The sequence below is a fragment of the Lolium rigidum genome, chromosome 6 (assembly GCF_022539505.1).
Source record: "Lolium rigidum isolate FL_2022 chromosome 6, APGP_CSIRO_Lrig_0.1, whole genome shotgun sequence".
Taxonomy (NCBI): domain Eukaryota; kingdom Viridiplantae; phylum Streptophyta; class Magnoliopsida; order Poales; family Poaceae; genus Lolium; species Lolium rigidum.
The window spans coordinates 74,673,967-74,694,707 of record NC_061513.1 but is presented as its reverse complement, the minus strand read 5'-3'; positions in this window follow the sequence as shown (position 1 = coordinate 74,694,707).

Genomic DNA, 20,741 nt, shown 5'->3' with positions numbered 1-20,741 from the left:
TCATAATCCTAAGCATCCCAACAGAGTCATGGCTCGAGTACCTCAAACCAAATGCCAAATCAATAAGCTAACCTCTGTTTTGTACTCTTTTTCTGACAGAATGCATGTTTCTCTAGCTTGTTATCATCTTTTAAGAGGAATCTGATTATGTAAAATCGGATGCAAACGATCATTAGTTGGCAATATATCGAAAAACAAATTACAGATCTATGCAATCAAGACATACATTGCACAAAATGGAAGCTCTTACTCGACCATACTGAGAAACTCAAAATGAAGGTATAGTACTGAAATAAATTTTAACGGGGTTTGTGTCAATTGGCCAATTTCCAACTTAATTATATACTGCAGTTACACAATTTAGTGGTGAATGGCCATTGAAAGATCACAAATAACGAAGAGACAATGTCCAAGCAAACCTAAGTAAACATGTACAAATTTAGAAAGCCAAAATTCCACATCTGCGCATAGCATTAAAACCACCAGTAGAGCCGGTCTGAAGCTTTTCCAATGGCACACCGCTGAATACGCCAAACCTCCCCACCGGCTGGGATCAAACTTGCACATGTATATAGGGTGACTCATGATTTTCCAGTTGTTTGCCATGACAAACAACCTAGGATTCAACTGCAGCTACTTCAGGTCCTTCCTGCAAAAGCCATAGGCATAGTTCTTGCATGCATCAAATCAGATATGAAAATAAACCATGTCGATCTGAAGAAATAAATTTATAGAAAAGAGGAAGGATGCACTAATTCAGTTATACCCCAAGAAAGCGACACAAATGTCAAAATGGATATCATAAAACCCTAGAAACTTTGTTCTTGCTCTCCTAATTACTACTTTCATGTATAGAGTTCATACTTTAGCAGAGCAAGCAATATTGTGATCCACCTTTGTATCTCACGGTTGGGCTATGGTTTTGCATCTCAATAATGCTGTCATATGCTACTGGTCCACCACCTTTGTATCTTACAATCAGGTATTGTAATTATGCATCTCGGTAATGCTGGATTAGTACTCTACTAATCCATTTCTGTATCTCACAATTTTTCATTGTAAAGATTCTAATAAAAATAAACATTGGTCATTGTAACTTAATGATTTTTTAGCAAGGGAAGAAATATCAATGATTACACTGTTAACCAAGTAAACAAGGCTACATTTGGCAATGTTTTTTTGATAAAGATGTTTGAAAATGCTCAGTCTAAGTCATCCTAAGTAGATTGTTGTGCTATTTGGATAAGTCAATGAACCAAGAATCAATAAAGAAAAGAAAGTCAGAAACCAAATGCCATACAAACCCTAATGACAACCAAATGGTATTTTCGAATATATTATGCACGATTGGGAGTAGACATTTGAAACTTTGCAAGTTATCTTTGGTTCAAACCCTGTTGTGAATACATGGTAAAAATCCTTCCGATTTGGTTCCAATTCTCAATTATTGGTTCCACCCATGTGAGAATAATAATAAACTAAAATGGTAATCAGCTATTACAGATTTTTTTGTCAGTTTCATGGTGCACAAAGGGCAAACATTGATGTTAAGAATCTATGTTACCTGAACACCAATGTGTTGTATCGAGTTTTTATGCACTACTCCATTTGCGACATTGCCTTTTCCCTTGTTCTTCTCTTCTTCCTCGTCATCACTGTACTTGTTCTCATAATCGTTGTATTCCTCTTCTTCCTCCTCCTCTTCCTCCTCAATGCCATCCTCCCCCACTGGACCTACACCAGGCGCATGGGCTCTTGTTACCGCGCTGTTGGGCTTCAGCCTTCAGCTTAAATCTAGTCTTGCTATCACAGCCTATACATGCGTCGCACAAGCAGAAGGATGTCAGGTTGTGATTTCCCTCCGCTGGGGCTTGAAACTTGCCCATTAACAACCTACGCCTTTCGTCACACCGTCAACTGCCTTGACTCCCTAACTGCAACTCGTATTTTCCTAGGACTCGCATCTAATGCTTTCTCGGTATCGTGTATAGCTTTTGATGCTGCAACTATGGCTGTAGCCTCGTCCATGAAGCTGACCTTCTGGGATAACCAGACTTTGTTTAAAGCAGCTAGAAGCAGCCAGAAGTTCTCTGCCATGTGGAATGAGAGCCAAGGAGCATGAGGAAGTGCAGCAATTATGCTGTTGGGATGCTGAGGTGAGTCCCAACTGAAGTTAGGCCTAGGCATACATCATATATTGTCACGAGCTTCTTAAACGTGGTCAGATACTTGTGTTAGAAGTGCATCACCCTCCACTTCAGACATATTTTCTGCATTTAAAAATGAAAACTTAAATTCTTTTACTACAACATATAAAGTACTTCAGCCTTTTAGCACTTTATGGGCCATGGGTTAATACATATAAATGAGCTATGATTACAGTGTAGTAGATTCAAATTATCCAATGTCAGATCTAATGGATGCATAAGTTCTAGGTTTGGTGAAACTACTGGACAGGTATACTTCAAATCAAATTAGACCAAATTAATTATTCATGTGATGTTTATTTGGCACAAATAATATGAACTCACGCATCCAAAAATAAAATATTATTCCATATATCCAACCAATATCCGTTCATGCCTATAGTAATACAAAAAAAACAAAGATGGGAAAGGAGAGAAGGTAGAGGTCTAGAGGAGACCATACCTCCGGTTGCTGTGACCTGGAGTCCGGGCGGATGTCGGCAACAACTAATTGCTGGACCGCTCGGTGCTTCAAAGGAGGCAGGACACGGCGCCCCCGACCTCCATGGCGGCGATGCCGAGCTCGCCGACGACCAGGAGGTCAGGTCGCACGTGTGGGAGGGGATTGGGGACGGAAGGGACGGGGGAGAGGAGCAGCGTGTGGCCGCCGGTCCGGAGGGACTGTGGGGGAGAGGAGGGATGAGGACGGGTGAAGTGGAGGAGGTCGGCGTGAAGACTGCAGATGGAGGCGGTTTCGAGCGTTCCAGGTGGGTCGTGCAAGTTTTTCTTCTTCTCAAAGTCGGTTATTATTGAGTCGCTGACTGTGGGTCTCAAGTCGTGGATCAACCACAGGCCGCCGGAACCGTGGGAGCTTAGGGCATCTCCAACCGGGCGACCCATCCCGCGCCCGCGCGTCCGGATGGGTCGAAACGGACAAAACCGCGGCCCAGCGCGCGGACCCATCCCTAAAACGGATGGCCGCGGCGTCCGGGACGACCCAAACCCGGCCCAAATCTTGGACGAGTTTGCGTGGCCGCGGACGCGAAAGGCTGGTCGCTCGCGTCCTCCCTTGTCCGCCCCCGGCCCGCCCGTCTGCCTCCCAAAACAGAAAACACTCCACTGTACTCCCAAAACCTAGAGATGGCCGACGAAGCGACTGCCGCCGCCACCGCCCCCGACACCACCGCCACCATCGAAGAGGAGGCACCCGCGGCCGTTGCCGCTCCTGCCGTGGAGGCGGCTCCTGAACTGGCGGTGGCCGAGCTCCCCCCCGGGCCGCCGACGAAGAAGGCGAAGGCCGAGCTCACCCCGGAGCAGAGGAAGCTCGAGAGCAGGAAGAGGGCCGACCGGCGCAGGGCGCTGGACCAACGGAAGAGGGAAACCGCTGCCGAGCTGGAGCGGCAGCGGGCGGCGGAGCAGCTTCTCCAACTCCAGACGGAGGCGAAGAGCAGTCTCCTTCAAGAGCAGCAGGCCATGCTATTTTACGGCCACCCGGCGCTCGGCCAGCACATGATCATCCCCGGCACCGGCGCGGCCTCGGTGGGGAGCTCGGCCTCCTCCGTGACCCGGCCCCTTCCTCCAAGGTCAACCGCCTCGCCGACCGCCCTATTTGGGCACGAAATGGGGGCGCATGGGCGGCAGGCGTACCAGTCACGGGATGGGTCACCGGAGGTGGGCGAGTCCATGACGGGGCCGTCACCTTCGTCCATTGACCTGAACCGTGCGCCGGCGAACTCCAAAGGCCCGAAGAACCTGGGAGCCGCTGCGACGTCCGGTGCACGCAACCTGTTCGACGATATGTCGGCCGCGCGCGCGCAGTCACCGTCCGCCGTGCGAGCCCCTCCGTCTTTCGCGCGGACAATGCCGACGACCCTTCCATATCCTTCGACACAGCAGGCTCCCCAGCCACCTCCCATTGACACACGAGAGGGCACAACCGCCCGTCCCGGCAAGCATAAACATTGAGGAGGAGCCGTTGTTCGGTGAGGGCCTCACACAAGCCGCAGCCTGCACAAGCTCGAGGTCGCCGGGTAAGCAAACGAACCGCCAACTACACGGAGAAGGAGGACAAGGTGCTCGTCGATGGATGGTTGACCATCGGGCAAGATGCGTTGACGGGTGCCGAGCGAAGGGGTCCGCATTCGGCGCCGGATCTATGAATACTTCCATGAACATCGCAAATATGGACAGGAGCCATTTGAGAGCGACCGCAGCGAAATATCGCTCCAAAAGAGGTGGGGAGCAATTCAAACGGAGTGCAACAAGTTCCGGGCGGCGTATGAGCACGCGAGGCGGCTCCCCGTTAGTGGCATGGGTGTGAAGGACTTGGTATGATTCATAACCTCAACTTATTCATCCGATGTTTGCACATTTGTTTATCGTTGTTGTCTCGCTTTGCTCTAGGTGTGGCGAGCTTTGGAATTCTACAAAGCCAACAATGGAGAGAAGACCTTTGCCTTCCCTCATTGTTGGAAGGAACTCCACGGCACCCCCAAGTTCCGGGAGGGGTACGAGGGCTACATGGCGACCTTGATCGGCAACAATCCCGCCAAAGATGCCACGGTCATTGACCTTGATGGTGGGCAGCCTTGCGGCAGCTCCGCTTCTCGTGCAAGTCGTCCACGCGGCCACAAGTCAACCAAAGCCGACATGAAGCGTGATGCGTCGTCCATGCTATTGTATGGCACTTTGAAGGAGATGCATGCGGACGGAGAGGTGTCCACGGACAAGAGGGATGAGAGGAGGCGCCGGGAGAAAGAAGAGGACAGGAAGAAATTCTTTGATGTCCAGCAGAAGAAGCTTGAGATTGAAGAGGTCAAGGCGAAGACCAAAGCTAAAGAACTTGAGCTCAAAGAGAGAGAACTTGAGCTCATAGCAATGGCAAGGGCCAAAGAGGTGGAGCTGAAGGCGAAGGAAGTTGAGCTCAAACGCCAAGCCGAGGACAACCTCATCATGAACGCCGACTTGACCAACATGAGCGAGGCAAAGAGAGTTTGGTTCGAGAAGAGACGAAGGAGATCCTCGAGCGCCCAAATTGAGTTAGACAATCTCAATTGCAATTTTTATATTTTTCTCAAACTATGACACATTTTATTTGATTTATCATGGTACATTTGATAATATTGTATGGTATTTGATAATATTTTATGTTTCCTATATATTATTTTATGTTTACGAGATATTATTATATATCAAAGTGAATCCGTGGCCGGAGGACCTATTTTCCAAAGAAATAGGCCAAATGGCCAAATGGCCAAATGGGTGGCCGCTGCGTTGGGCGCAGGACGCGACCCAAACGGACGCGCGGACGCGGGGCTCCGTCCGCGCGTCCGCTCGGGCACGCAAACGGCCCAAAACGGACGGCCCAGCGCGTCCGTTTGGGTCGCCCGGTTGGAGATGCCCTTAGAGCTCTTCTAAGATTTGCTTCATGTGGCGCGTGACTCAGCTCCCGCAGAGGAAGTTTCAGCTCCGTGACTTGTGTCACGTCGCCCTTTAGCCACAGCACCTGACCTGACAACTCCGCCTGCTTTATCCGTGACGAATCATCCGCTCTTTCCCCGGCCTATTCATCAGCGCCCCAGATCGCATCAGCCCGCCACTATAATAATACGGCGAGCCGGCGAATGGCATGTATGGTCCGACGATGACAAAGCATAGAAAAGCAGACCTAAGGGCATCTCCAACCGCGCGACTCAATTGGACGCGCTGGGCTGTTCGTTTTGGGCCGTTTGGGTCGCCGCCCGGACACGCGGACAGCGCTCCGCGTCCGCGTGTCCGTTTGGGTCGCGCGCTGCGCCCAACGCGCGGACGCATCGCATAGGGCCAATTTAAACGAAATTTGAACAAAATGCGAATTTAAACGAAATTTCATTGAACATATGCTATATTTTGGGCAAATTTGTACATAGCCCTATTTTGGGAAAATAAAACTAACAAAAGAAGCCCCTATATGGGCTTTTAAATTTAAACTAATATAAAAGCCCTCTATTAGGGTTTGGTCGGCGGCGCGGTGGCCGCCGGTACGCCGCCTAGCCCCTGTGGGCGTCGTCGGCGACGTCGTCGTTGTGGACGACGTCCCCGGGCGGCGACGCGCTGTTGTGGCTGGACCGCGCCGGGGATTCCGGCCACGGAGACCACAGGGCCCCCTCCCATGGCGAGTGGGGGTCCGGAGCCACCCGAGGCTGCGGCGGCGCACGGAGCAACGCCTCCTCCCTGAGGCGCTGCTGCCTCTCCTGCCAGGCGCGGCGCCTGGCCTCCTGGCGCCGCCGCTGCTCCCCGCGGCGCCTGTCCTCCTGCCGCCGCTGCTCCTGGCGGCGCTCCTCGTCGGCGCGGCGCCTGGCCTCCTCCCGCCGCGCCGCCTCCTCCTCCTCCTCCCGTCGCGCCTGATACGTCTCCGACGTATCGATAATTTATGTTCTATGCCATATTATTGATGATACCTACATGTTTTATGCACACTTTATGTCATATTCGTGCATTTTCTGGAACTAACCTATTAACAAGATGCCGAAGTGCCGATTGCTGTTTTCTGCTGTTTTTGGTTTCGAAATCCTAGTAACGAAATATTCTCGGAATCGGACGATATCAAGACCCGGGTTCCTATTTTCACCGGAAGCATCCGAACACCCGGGAAGGACCGGAGGGGGGCACCGGGCCCCCGGATGATAGGGTGGCGCGGCCTGGGCCCTGGCCGCGCCAGCCTATGGTGTGGCCACCCCTTCGACCCTCCTGCGCCGCCTCTTCGCCTATATAAAGCCTCCGTCGCGAAACCCCTGAGGCGAAGAACCACGATACGGAAAACCTTCCAGAGCCGCCGCCATCGCGAAGCCAAGATCTGGGGACAGGAGTCTCTGTTCCGGCACCCTGCCGGAGCGGGGAAGTGCCCCCGGAAGGCTTCTCCATCGACACCGCTGTCATCTCCACCGCCATCTTCATCACCGCTGCTGCTCCCATGAGGAGGGACTAGTTCTCCATCGAGGCTCGGGGCTGTACCGGTAGCTATGTGGTTCATCTCTCTCCTATGTACTTCAATACAATAATCTCATGAGCTGCCTTACATGATTGAGATTCATATGATGATGCTTGTAATCTAGATGTCATTATGCTAGTCAAGTGAGTTTTACTTATGTGATCTCCGGAGACTCCTTGTCCCACGTGTGTAAAGGTGACAGTGTGTGCACCGTGTGGGTCTCTTAGGCTATATTTCACAGAATACTTATTCACTGTTGAATGGCATAGTGAGGTGCTTATTTATATCTCTTTATGATTGCAATGTGTTTGTGTCACAATTTATCTATGTGCTACTCTAGCAATGTTATAAAAGTAGTTTTATTCCTCCTGCACGTGTGCAAAGGTGACAGTGTGTGCACCGTGTTAGTACTTGGTTTATGCTATGATCATGATCTCTTGTAGATTGCGAAGTTAACTATTGCTATGATAATATTGATGTGATCTATTCCTCCTACATATGCATGAAGGTGACAGTGTCCATGCTATGCTAGTACTTGGTTTAGTCTTTTGATCTATCTTACACTAAAGGTTACTAAAATATGAGCATTATTGTGGAGCTTGTTAACTCCGGCATTGAGGGTTCGTGTAATCCTACGCAATGTGTTCATCATCCAACAAGAGTGTAGAGTATGCATTTATCTATTCTGTTATGTGATCAATGTTGAGAGTGTCCACTAGTGAAAAGTCTAATCCCTAGGCCTTGTTCCTAAATATCGCTATCGCTGCTTGTTTCATCGTTTCTATCGCGTTACTACTGCTGCGTTACTACTGCTGTGGTACTACTTCTTGTTTACTGTCCTGGGCAAAGCACTTTTCTGGTGCCGTTGCCGTTGCTACTACTTATTCATACCACCTGTATTTCACTATCTCTTCGCCGAACTAGTGCACCTATTAGGTGTGTTGGGGACACAAGAGACTTCTTGCTTTGTGGTTGCAGGGTTGCATGAGAGGGATATCTTTGACCTCTTCCTCCCCGAGTTCGATAAACCTTGGGTGATCCACTTAAGGGAAACTTGCTGCTGTTCTACAAACCTCTGCTCTTGGAGGCCCAACACTGTCTACAAGAATAGAAGCTCCCGTAGACATCAAGCACTTTTCTGGCGCCGTTGCCGGGGAGGAAAGGTAAAAGGCTCTCATACTCCGGTCTCAGGTAAAGTACTTTTCTGTCGCCGTTGTGTGTGTGCTCGAAGCTATTTCCTTTAGATCCTGCAATTGCATCTTTTTGTTTCTTGTTTACACTAGTTTGGCATAATGGACAACAATGAGCTTCTTATTCTATTTCCTGATTTAAAACATGGATTGTTTGATGCGAAAATTAAAAAACCTATGGAATCTTATTTGCATGATGGTAGTAATATTAGTATGAACGCTTTGAACACCATTGTTGATAATAATATAGAAAGTTCTAAGCTTGGGGAAGCTGGTTTTCATGATCTTTTCAGTCCCCCAAGCATTGAGGAGAAAATTTTCTTTGATGATACTTTGCCTCCTAATTATGATAGTGGTCCTTTGATACAACCTACTATGGAGAGTAAATTTTATTGTGATTATACTATGCCTCCTACACTTGATGAGAATAATAATGATAGCTACTTTGTTGAATTTGCTCCCACTACAACTAATAAAATTGATTATGCCTATGTGGAGAGTAATAATTTTATGCATGAGACTCATGATAAGAATGCTTTATGTGATAGTTATATTGTTGAGTTTGCTCATGATGCTACTGAAAGTTATTATGAGAGAGGAAAATATGGTTGTAGAAATTTTCATGTTACTAAAATGCCTCTCTATGTGCTGAAATTTTTGAAGCTACACTTGTTTTATCTTCCTATGCTTGTTACTTTGCTCCTCATGAACTTGTTTATTTACAAGATTCCTATGCATAGGAAGCATGTTAGACTTAAATGTGTTTTGAATTTGCCTCTTGATGCTCTCTTTTGCTTCACATACTATCTCTTGCGAGTGCATCATTAAACCTCGCTGAGCCCATCTTAATGGCCATAAAGAAAGAACTTCTTGGGAGATAACCCATGTGTTTATTTTGCTACAGTACTTTGTTTTATATTTGTGTCTTGGAAGTTGTTTACTACTGTAGCAACCTCTCCTTATCTTAGTTTTATGTTTTGTTGTGCCAAGTAAAGTCTTTGATAGTAAAGTAAGTACTAGATTTGGATTACTGCGCAGTTCCAGATTTCTTTGCTGTCACGAATCTGGGTCTACCTACATAGCTCAGAAAATTAAGCCAATTTACGTGCATGATCCTCAGATATGTACGCAACTTTCATTCAATTTGAGAATTTTCATTTGAGCAAGTCTGGTGGCCTAATAAAATCCATCTTTACGGACTGTTCTGTTTTGACAGATTCTGCCTTTTATTTCGCATTGCCTCTTTTGCTATGTTGGATGAATTTCTTTGATCCATTAATGTTCAGTAGCTTTATGCAATGTCCAGAAGTGTTAAGAATGATTGTGTCACCTCTGAACATGTGAATTTTTATTATGCACTAACCCTCTAATGAGTTGTTTCGAGTTTGGTGTGGAGGAAGTTTTCAAGGATCAAGAGAGGAGTATGATGCAATATGATCAAGGAGAGTGAAAGCTCTAAGCTTGGGGATGCCCCGGTGGTTCACCCCTGCATATTATAAGAAGACTCAAGCGTCTAAGCTTGGGGATGCCCAAGGCATCCCCTTCTTCATCGACAACATTATCAGGTTCCTCCCCTGAAACTATATTTTTATTCCGTCACATCTTATGTACTTTGCTTGGAGCGTCGGTTTTTGTTTTTTGTTTTGTTTGAATAAAATGGATCCTAGCATTCACTTTATGGGAGAGAGACACGCTCCGCTGTAGCATATGGACAAATATGTCCTTAGGCTCTACTCATAGTATTCATGGCGAAGTTTCTTCTTCGTTAAATTGTTATATGGTTGGAATTGGAAAATACTACATGTAGTAACTCTAAAATGTCTTGGATAATTTGATACTTGGCAATTGTTGTGCTCATGATTAAGCTCTTGCATCATATACTTTGCACCCATTAATGAAGAAATACTTAGAGCTTGCTAATTTGGTTTGCATATTTGGTTTCTCTAGAGTCTAGATAACATCTAGTATTGAGTTTTGAACAACAAGGAAGACGGTATGGAGTCTTATAATGTTTACAATATGTCTTTTATGTGAGTTTTGCTGTACCGTTCATCCTTGTGTTTGTTTCAAATAACCTTGCTAGCCTAAGCCTTGTATCGAGAGGGAATACTTCTCATACATCCAAAATCCTTGAGCCAACTACTATGCCATTTGTGTCCACCATACCTACCTACTACATGGTATTTCTCCGCCATTCCAAAGTAAATTGCTTGAGTGCTACCTTTAAATAATTCAAAATTTATCACCTCTTATTTGTGTCAATGTTTTATAGCTCATGAGGAAGTATGTGGTGTTTTATCTTTTGATCTTGTCATTTACTTTTGACAGACTTTCACAATGGACTAGTGGCACATCCGCTTACCCAATAATTTTGCAAAAAGAGCTGGCAATGGGGTTCCCAGCCCCGATTAATTAACTTGCATTAATAATTCTCTTCACATGTTTTGCTCGATTCATCGGTAAGCAACTTAATTTTGCAAATAGACACTCCTTCATGGTATGTGATTGTTGGAAGGCACCCGAGGATTCGGTTAGCCATGTCTTGTGTAAGCAAAAGGTTGGGAGGAGTGTCATCCATAAATAAAGAAAAACTAAACTAAAGTACATGTGTAAACAAAAGAGAAGAGGGATGATCTACCTTGCTGGTAGAGATAACGTCCTTCATGGGAGCCGCTCTTGAAAGTCCGGTTGATGAGGTAGTTAGAGTGCCCACTACCATTCGTTGACAACAACAAACACCTCTCAAAATTTTACTTTTATGCTCTCTTTATGTTTTCAAAACCAAAGCTCTAGCACAAATATAGCAATCGATGCTTTCCTCTTTGAAGGACCATTCTTTTTACTTTTATGTTGAGTCAGTTCACCTATCTCTCTCCACCTCAAGAAGCAAACACTTGTGTGAACTGTGCATTGATTCCTACATACTTGCATATTGCACTTGTTATATTACTCTATGTTGACAATTATCCATGAGATATACATGTTACAAGTTGAAAGCAACCGCTGAAACTTAATCTTCCTTTGTGTTGCTTCAATACCTTTACTTTGATTTATTGCTTTATGAGTTAACTCTTATGCAAGACTTATTAATACTTGTCTTGAAGTACTATTCATGAAAAGTCTTTGCTTTATGATTCACTTGTTTACTCATGACATTACCATTGTTTTGATTGCTGCATTCATTACATATGTTTACAAATAGTATGATCAAGGTTATGATGGCATGTCACTTCGAAATTATCTTTGTTATCGTTTTACCTCGCTCGGGACGAGCAGAACTAAGCTTGGGGATGCTTGATACGTCTCCGACGTATCGATAATTTCTTATGTTCTATGCCATATTATTGATGATACCTACATGTTTTATGCACACTTTATGTCATATTCGTGCATTTTCCGGAACTAACCTATTAACAAGATGCCGAAGTGCCGATTCGTTGTTTTCGCTGTTTTTGGTTTCGAAATCCTAGTAACGAAATATTCTCGGAATCGGACGATATCAAGACCCGGGTTCCTATTTTCACCGGAAGCATCCGAACACCCGGGAAGGAACGAGAGGGGGCACCGGGCCCCCGGATGATAGGGTGGCGCGGCCCGGGCCCCGGCCGCGCCAGCCTATGGTGTGGCCACCCCTTCGACCCTCCTGCGCCGCCTCTTCGCCTATATAAAGCCTCCGTCGCGAAACCCCCGAGGCGAAGAACCACGATACGGAAAACCTTCCAGAGCCGCCGCCATCGCGAAGCCAAGATCTGGGGGACAGGAGTCTCTGTTCCGGCACCCTGCCGGAGCGGGGAAGTGCCCCCGGAAGGCTTCTCCATCGACACCGCTGCCATCTCCACCGCCATCTTCATCACCGCTGCTGCTCCCATGAGGAGGGAGTAGTTCTCCATCGAGGCTCGGGGCTGTACCGGTAGCTATGTGGTTCATCTCTCTCCTATGTACTTCAATACAATAATCTCATGAGCTGCCTTACATGATTGAGATTCATATGATGATGCTTGTAATCTAGATGTCATTATGCTAGTCAAGTGAGTTTTACTTATGTGATCTCCGGAGACTCCTTGTCCCACGTGTGTAAAGGTGACAGTGTGTGCACCGTGTGGGTCTCTTAGGCTATATTTCACGGAATACTTATTCACTCGTTGAATGGCATAGTGAGGTGCTTATTTATATCTCTTTATGATTGCAATGTGTTTGTGTCACAATTTATCTATGTGCTACTCTAGCAATGTTATAAAAGTAGTTTTATTCCTCCCGCACGTGTGCAAAGGTGACAAGTGTGTGCACCGTGTTAGTACTTGGTTTATGCTATGATCATGATCTCTTGTAGATTGCGAAGTTAACTATTGCTATGATAATATTGATGTGATCTATTCCTCCTACATATGCATGAAGGTGACAAGTGTGCATGCTATGCTAGTACTTGGTTTAGTCTTTTGATCTATCTTACACTAAAGGTTACTAAAATATGAGCATTATTGTGGAGCTTGTTAACTCCGGCATTGAGGGTTCGTGTAATCCTACGCAATGTGTTCATCATCCAACAAGAGTGTAGAGTATGCATTTATCTATTCTGTTATGTGATCAATGTTGAGAGTGTCCACTAGTGAAAAGTCTAATCCCTAGGCCTTGTTCCTAAATATCGCTATCGCTGCTTGTTTACTCGTTTCATCGCGTTACTACTGCTGCGTTACTACTTCTTGTTTACTGTCCTGGGCAAAACACTTTTCTGGTGCCGTTGCCGTTGCTACTACTTATTCATACCACCTGTATTTCACTATCTCTTCGCCGAAGTAGTGCACCTATTAGGTGTGTTGGGGACACAAGAGACTTCTTGCTTTGTGGTTGCAGGGTTGCATGAGAGGGATATCTTTGACCTCTTCCTCCCTGAGTTCGATAAACCTTGGGTGATCCACTTAAGGGAAACTTGCTGCTGTTCTACAAACCTCTGCTCTTGGAGGCCCAACACTGTCTACAAGAATAGAAGCTCCCGTAGACATCAGCGCCTGGCGGGCCTGGGCGTAGAGCTCCCAGCCCTCCGCCTCCTCGACCTCCCGCCGGGCCGCCTCCTCCATCTCGGAGGTGCGAATGGCCGCTTGGAGGTGCGGCCATTGCGCCTCCTCCTCCGCCGCCGAGATCATCAGCGCGGCGCGGAGGTCCGGGTCCTCCTCCGAGGACTCGGGCTTCGGCTCGAGCATGAGAGGCGGCGGTTGCGGCAATGCCGCGCCGCCGCGGGCGGCCTCTCCGATGTGGAGGCCGCCTGGGTTTCTTCCCGCAGCCCGCAGCGCCGGCGGGCGACGGCGGCTGCTGCTCGCCTCGTCGTCGTTGGCGAACCGTCGCTTGGCCATGGCGGCGGTTTCGCTGCCGGGAGTGGAGTGGGGACTGGAGTGTAGGGCCGGATCCCCTCCAGTCCCCATTTAATAGTCTCCCTGGTCACCGACAGGTGGGCCCAAGGGCGACGAGGCGACCAGCGCGCGGACGCGAGCGGACGGCGCGTGCCATCCGCGGCCACGCAAACCTAGCCCGGATTTGGGCCGGGTTTGCGTCGTTCCGGACGCCGCGGCCGTCCGCTTTTGCGGTGCGTCCCCGCGCTGGGCCGCGTTTTTGTCCGGCTCGACCCAAACGGACGCGCGGGCGCGGTTTGGGTCGCGCGGTTGGAGATGCCCTAAGATATCTCCAGCGGGGCCGACCCATTCAAGTCTAAAAGCATCTCCAGCCGTCTCCCCGACGAGGCCTCCAGCGGCCTTTTTCTTACTTTCGTGTTATTCGGCCTAGCTGCGCCCCCGGCTCCTCGTTTTCCTTCGGATTTGGTCTTTAATCCATCCGGGGAGCCCAGACCATCCCCGCCCCCCGGACCCGCTCTATCGGCGAGAGAACACACAAAGCTCACCACTTTCTCGACGCAAATCCCCCTCCCCTCTCGTTGCTCTGTCACCGCCGGCACCACCCCTCGCCAATCCGCCGGCCGGTTGCCTGAACTCCGCCGTCCCTCCACCCAGCAGCCTATATTCCGCCGCCCGTCGTGCCCTCTGACTATATTCCACCATCGGGCAACTCCCTCGCGCCTCATCGACACGCCCGACAGGTGTTCGTCCAATTGCCTGGCTGGACATGGACTCCGACGAGGAGGAGGAGCAGATGTTCGCCGAGCTTTTTAAAGAAGAAATGGCAGCCGCCGCCTAAGACAAGGAGCACATGTTGATCCTAGCTTGCCTGTCCGGCTTGTACGCTGACTCGGCCATTGGTCGCTGTGGTGGGTCGGCACCAGGTCGCCGGAAGTGTAGGCCGAGGCAGCGAATGGAGGGCTACTCATGCTCTACGCCGACTACTTCGCCGACGACCCATTGCATGGTGAGGCTGTTTTTAGGCATCGTTTCAGGATGAGCCGGAAGCTCTTCTTGAGAATTGTGTATGCCCTTCGAGAGTACGACTCCTATTTCAGATGCAAGTTGGATTGCACCGGCATGGCAGAGTTTTCCAAGCTTGTTGAGAGTCATGCTCCCCCGGTTAACTTTGTGATCAATGGCCGGCAATACAACAAGGGATATTATCTTGCATACGGTATCTATCCAAAGTGGGCAACATTTGTGAAGACTATCTCAAGCCCCGGCCTCCTGAAGGAGCAGGAGTTTGTCAAGGAACAGGTTGCCGAAAGGACGTTGAGCGTGCATTTGGTGTCCTCCAGCAAAGATTTGATGTAGTCCGGTTCCCCACTTTGACTTGGTCCAAAGATCAGATGTGGGAGGTGATGAGCTGTTGTGTGTGCTTACACAACATGATTATCGAGAATGAGTGAAAGTATCTGGTTTCCCTGAACGAACAAGCTGCACCATATACCATATGACAGAGAGAGTCCTCTTGCACAGCCTAATCACCAGGTGCCGGCATCGTGGGATGCGTTCATCGCTATGCGTCAGGAGATTTGAGACTCCACAATGCATCAACAGCTGCAGGATGATCTGGTGGAGCACATATGGACGCTTCGAGGCAACACCAACTAGTTTCCATTTAATTTGTTTGAAAACTTGTCAATTTATTTTCTTGTTTTATTGAACTGTAAACGTTTATTTGTAAAAATAAGCCAAATATTGGCAAATCTATGATGGATATTTGGCACAGGGATGTTTTTTCTGAAAAATGCCGAACACCGGGCGTCTACCGGGGAGACTGCTGGAACTTCGGCGCTCCACGGTCGAAACTTTCATCCAATCTGGCACTATTTAGCGCTGGATTTGGCCGTGGGGAGCGCCAACGGCTGGAGATGCTCTAAGATGTCGGTTTCGATCCACGTGGACGGACAAACAGTCAACACATGCTTCAGCGAAGTGACGCAAACAAATCAGCCCATCCGCCTCGACATATCCGCGCTTCAAATTTAGGAAACCGATCCATCGGGTCGGACACTACGCAAACAACGTGCGCGTCCGGCCACGCATGCAGCGGACCCACTGGAAGCGACCCGAAGGCAGGAGGATGACCGGTGGTAGCATCTGTCATCAAGGCCACCGCTGACCGATGCACCCGCAGCTGAAGTCTGTGCTCGCTGGCTTTACTCTTGCGCCGGCATTGAAGCTATGATAGCGCTGGAAGCCACGCGGGCACGCTCGACATTGTTGGTCAGCGGTATATAACCGCGGTTGTGCCCGCATCTACTCCCACTCCAACCGCCACCGCCATGCCACTTCTACACGCACGCATCATCGATGAAGACGCCGAATTGGCTGAAGATGTTCGCTAACGACCACGAGGCCGGCTCCTCATCCGGCCGGCGGCAGCGCCGGGATTCTCCGCCTTGGTGGAACCCTGCGCGGCCCCGTGTGCTCCCTCCACTGCCGCAGGGGCACATGTTAGGTGCCTGTGCTGGAGGCGCAACGACGGTGGGAGGAGGGTGACCCCTACCGTCACCGCTACGTCTCCCTGCCGCATGGGTGGCATCTGAACAGGGGGAGGTTCCCTGTTCCGCCACCTCCGGTGGACTGGCGAGCCCTGCGGCAGGGGGGATGCGCCGCCGGATCGAGTGCATCCCGCCGATGATGCAACGACAGGAGGTGTACCGGTGGGAGGACTTCTGGCGGGAATTCCTCGCCTAGGAGCACGAGGCGTGCCGTGTCATCCGCGACCGCTGCGACTTCATGCCCGGCGACGACGCACTAGACAGCGAGGATGAGGTCTTCTACGATGACGAGGAGATGGACGATGTGCCTCCATCTGCTGTGAAGCTGGAGGATGTCGTCCCCGACAACTACGATGAGGTCGCAGCCACGGCCGGCGCCCTTGCCGGTCCATTGGCCGACGAGGAGGCCAAGTGGTCCTGGCTAGGGCAGGATGACATCTTCCAGCTCTCGGCCATGGTGGCGGCGCACGTAGCATCGATGCCACCGCCACCACCGCCGCCTCCGCAAGCGCCACCACATGCATCGTGGGTTGGCCAGGAGGTTCCACCACCTCCGCCACCTCTATACGCGACTCCTCCGCAATACACGCATCCAGTGGAGGTTCCTGCTTGGGCACATCAGCTCTGGACGCCACCGCCATTCGTGGACCTCGTCTATGACGACGAATTAGTTTAGATTTTTGTTTTCAACTATGTAAATTATGTTTGAATATATGAAATTTCAATCACATTTTTGCGCGCTTTTTTAAATTCATGCTCTCTATTTGGTTCATGTACATGGGCCAATTAGCCAGCGGACAAAATGGGTCGCACCGCTGGGCGCTCTGTCAGGGCAGGCTAGACAACACGACCCATCCAGTTCGCGGGCCGACCCAAAAGGACAAAACGGACCATTTGGGTCGCCGATTTGGGTCGGCCCACTGGAGATGCCCTCAAACCAGATGCTCCACGCAAATGGACCGACATAGCAGGTTGCTCCGACGCAAACCTGATTCAATGGTCAACGAGGCTAAACCCTAATTCAATGGTCCATCGCAAACGAACCGAGCTATTCTTGACGATCCACTCTACGTTTCCCCTTCTACGTGTGATGATCACCGCGGCGCCATCAATGGCCCCCGCCATTGCCCTTTCTTCTTCTCAGAGAACAAGCAACACCACTTCGCGACGATCATGTGCAAGGGGTGGATAATCAGGAAGTCGAAGCGCGACCACAAGGTGGGATCATTGGCAGCAAAGCCGATGTGATATCCCAGGTTTAGAGGATACAAAATGAGAGAACACCAAAGTGTGCATTGCATTCATGCATAGAAAATCCGGGGAATTTTCGCGCTTTCAAATAAAACTTGTCACAGTAACTGAAGTTTCACTTGACTTGATGGAGTTGAAGTAGCTCATCAAGTCAAGCGCTATAAACCTCAATGTGACCTTTGCTAAACCCTTGTTTTGGGTAGACATAATTTGATCCATAGGTTGGATCAAATGGAACTAGAACCATTACGCAGCACTTTAAGTGAAGATCAAATATCAAATCCTATAAAGGATCATAACATGGTATTCCTTACAACCACATATTCTTTAGGAATTAACCTCTTACTTATTAACACTTAAAAGTTAGCAAATACCTTTGTGTATAATTTAATTCACTTCTAAACTTATTACCAAATATGGTAACCACAAGGTCTAAATTGCATAAAAGCCACATATTCTTATTTAAATCATAACTTGTTAAATATATGGAATATCACAAAACTAAATCTATTTACATTACGAATTATAGTTCAAACTATTTGAATAAAACTAACTATGAGTATTTTGAAACTCATACGATCATTCCTTGGTGAAATCAAACACCAACTATCCAAAATTGAGGAATAACCCTCAACCTTGACCTTTTGACCAATATTATAACATATATCCAATCATATATGATATGGTGCATTATCCACAAGTATAAAAGAATTCACAAGACATCTAGTTACAAATGCCACTTGGCTATCCAAAAACAAATCATATGAGAGGATAATATCCATGCCACATATGATGAAAATATCTACATTTTTTGCATTCCAAGCTATGCCACCTCATGCTCAAAGGATTTCTATGGATGAGGGCATGATAACCAAGCACCTTACTCATCAAACCACAACAAGAGTCACCCACCTATGTTTCATGACACTAGAGCTTGCCCAAGTCTATAAAAGGAGCCACACCCTTCATCCATTTGATCATCTAGTACCATGTTACAAGGAAACCAAAACCTTGAGACCAACCATACATTAGCTAGGATCAAGATGAAGAAGCTAGGAGGTGGAGGCATACCACAAGATGCAGGTTTATCAGATTTCCAGAAGAACAAGCTACATAAGATACCAAGGTAGAATTCCTAGGCAAACCATATATTTAGGGTCATATCATCATCTCTTGAGTAGGACCTTAGGCTATTCCAAGACATTTATAAGTGAGAGAGATTATAGATGCTAACCATAGTCATGTCTATCCTAGAGAATACTAGAGTAGTATTAAATCCTACTTGTTCAAACCAACCTTCAATCTTGGAGGTGAGAGCCATATTCTATTAGTGAAACATAACCAAAAGCCTAGACCACTTTCTTATTTCCTTACTGCCTCAATTGATAAGTATAAGGGAAATCCTAGATTATAACCACATAGAACTTATACCTAAACCCTAACTTGTGCATCACAAGTAAACCCTAAGACCATACCATAAATTCAAGTACTACTACATAATTAGTTGATCAATCAATAGCAAGAATTTTTAAATAAACCTAAATAAATTCCCATGCCCTTAGAAATAATTGGCACATGAAATCATGACCCTAACACCATCTTCATTACCACCTTATCTTAAATTCTAGCCATAATTAAAGTACATATGAACAACCAATGTTCTTAAGCACATTAGAAAAACTTAATAATATGTTCATCATGCAAATGTTATAACTTTCAACTCATTTAAACAGATTTGGTTCCTAAATAAAAAGGAATTGAAATAAATACATGAATTCATGCTTATTTTAAATTTGAAAAACCCCTCACAAAAATACCAAGTTAATCAAACATTAAATATTTGTTATGAACAAAAAAATTATGCAGTAATCATTATTATCAAATTCTATTGAGATTCAAATATTTATAAACCTGCCAAAACAAAAGAGAATTCAAATTGGAAATTCAAACAACAAATAACAAAATAGAAAACAAAAAATAGAAAAAAGATAGAGGGGCTTACCCGGCCATCGCAGCCCAGCGACAACCAGCGACCAGGCCTAAGAGCAAAGCCAGCAATGCCATTAGCAGCCCATCCCAAATCCACTTGCTGTTTCGTTTTAAGGGAGAAGAAAAACAGCTTCTTCTTCTTCCCTGTGGACAACACCGCGACGGAGAAGCTCCGACCGTCATCGATGATAAGGGCGACCGGACGTCGCCAGACCTCTCAGAACCTCGCGCAATCTTTCCCGCGTCCAAGCTCATCCAGAAGCATCAAGATCCGCGCCCAATTTCACTTCACGGTCGCCGTTGCATCTCGGATAGTGCCGCCGGCGCGAGGGTGATGCCGACCATCTCTCGCCCTATAAAGCCACCACAAGCTCCGCAGTACAACCCTAATGCTGCACCGCCCACTCTCTGACTCTCTCCATCTCTATATCTTCCCCAATCATCTGGAGCTCATCGCCGTAGTCCAACACGAAGCCGTCGTCTGAGGCCATCCTAGGTTTCGAGAAGTGGTGGAGTAGGTGCGCCTCGACGTTGTCGTCCTACTGCTCAAGCAGCGCATCAAGGCGAGCAAGGTGGAGGGCGAATTTTGGCGTTCCCTTTCGCTCGGGTCAACTGGAAAATGCTCTCTCGCCGTCGTCTCTGTCACCAACCGTCATCGTCGAGTGTTCTGCAAGTCTCAAGGTGAGCTTGCGGTCATTTAGAGCCCATTTGCGCATCCTATCGACCTCTTTAGTCCCGATTGGATTCTCGCCGGAGTACACCACCGCAGCGATGCTTGCCGGAGCTAGCTTCGATGACTATTTCGTAGTGCTGCGGCCACCATTCGATTCCCCATCTTCTCCTCGTTCGAATGCCACCGACGGGAGGTCCGGGCGTGCCGTTAATCGGCGACGCCGTCGTGCGCTGACTGTTGGCGTCAAGTCATCGACGCAGCCGACGTGGCGTGTGTGACCTTTGGTCATCATTGACTGGTCTTTGCCCGCATAGCAACTGACGCAGTCCATGGCCTGATACGCCTCCGACGTATCGATAATTTCTTATGTTCCATGCCACATTATTGATGATATCTACATGTTTTATGCACACTTTATGTCATATTCGTGCATTTTCTGGAACTAACCTATTAACAAGATGCCGAAGAGCCGCTTGTCGTTTTCTGCCGTTTTTGGTTTCGAAATCCTAGTAACGAAATATTCTCGGAATTGGACGAAATCAACGCCCGGGGTCCTATTTTGCCACGAAGCTTCCGGAAGACCGAAAGG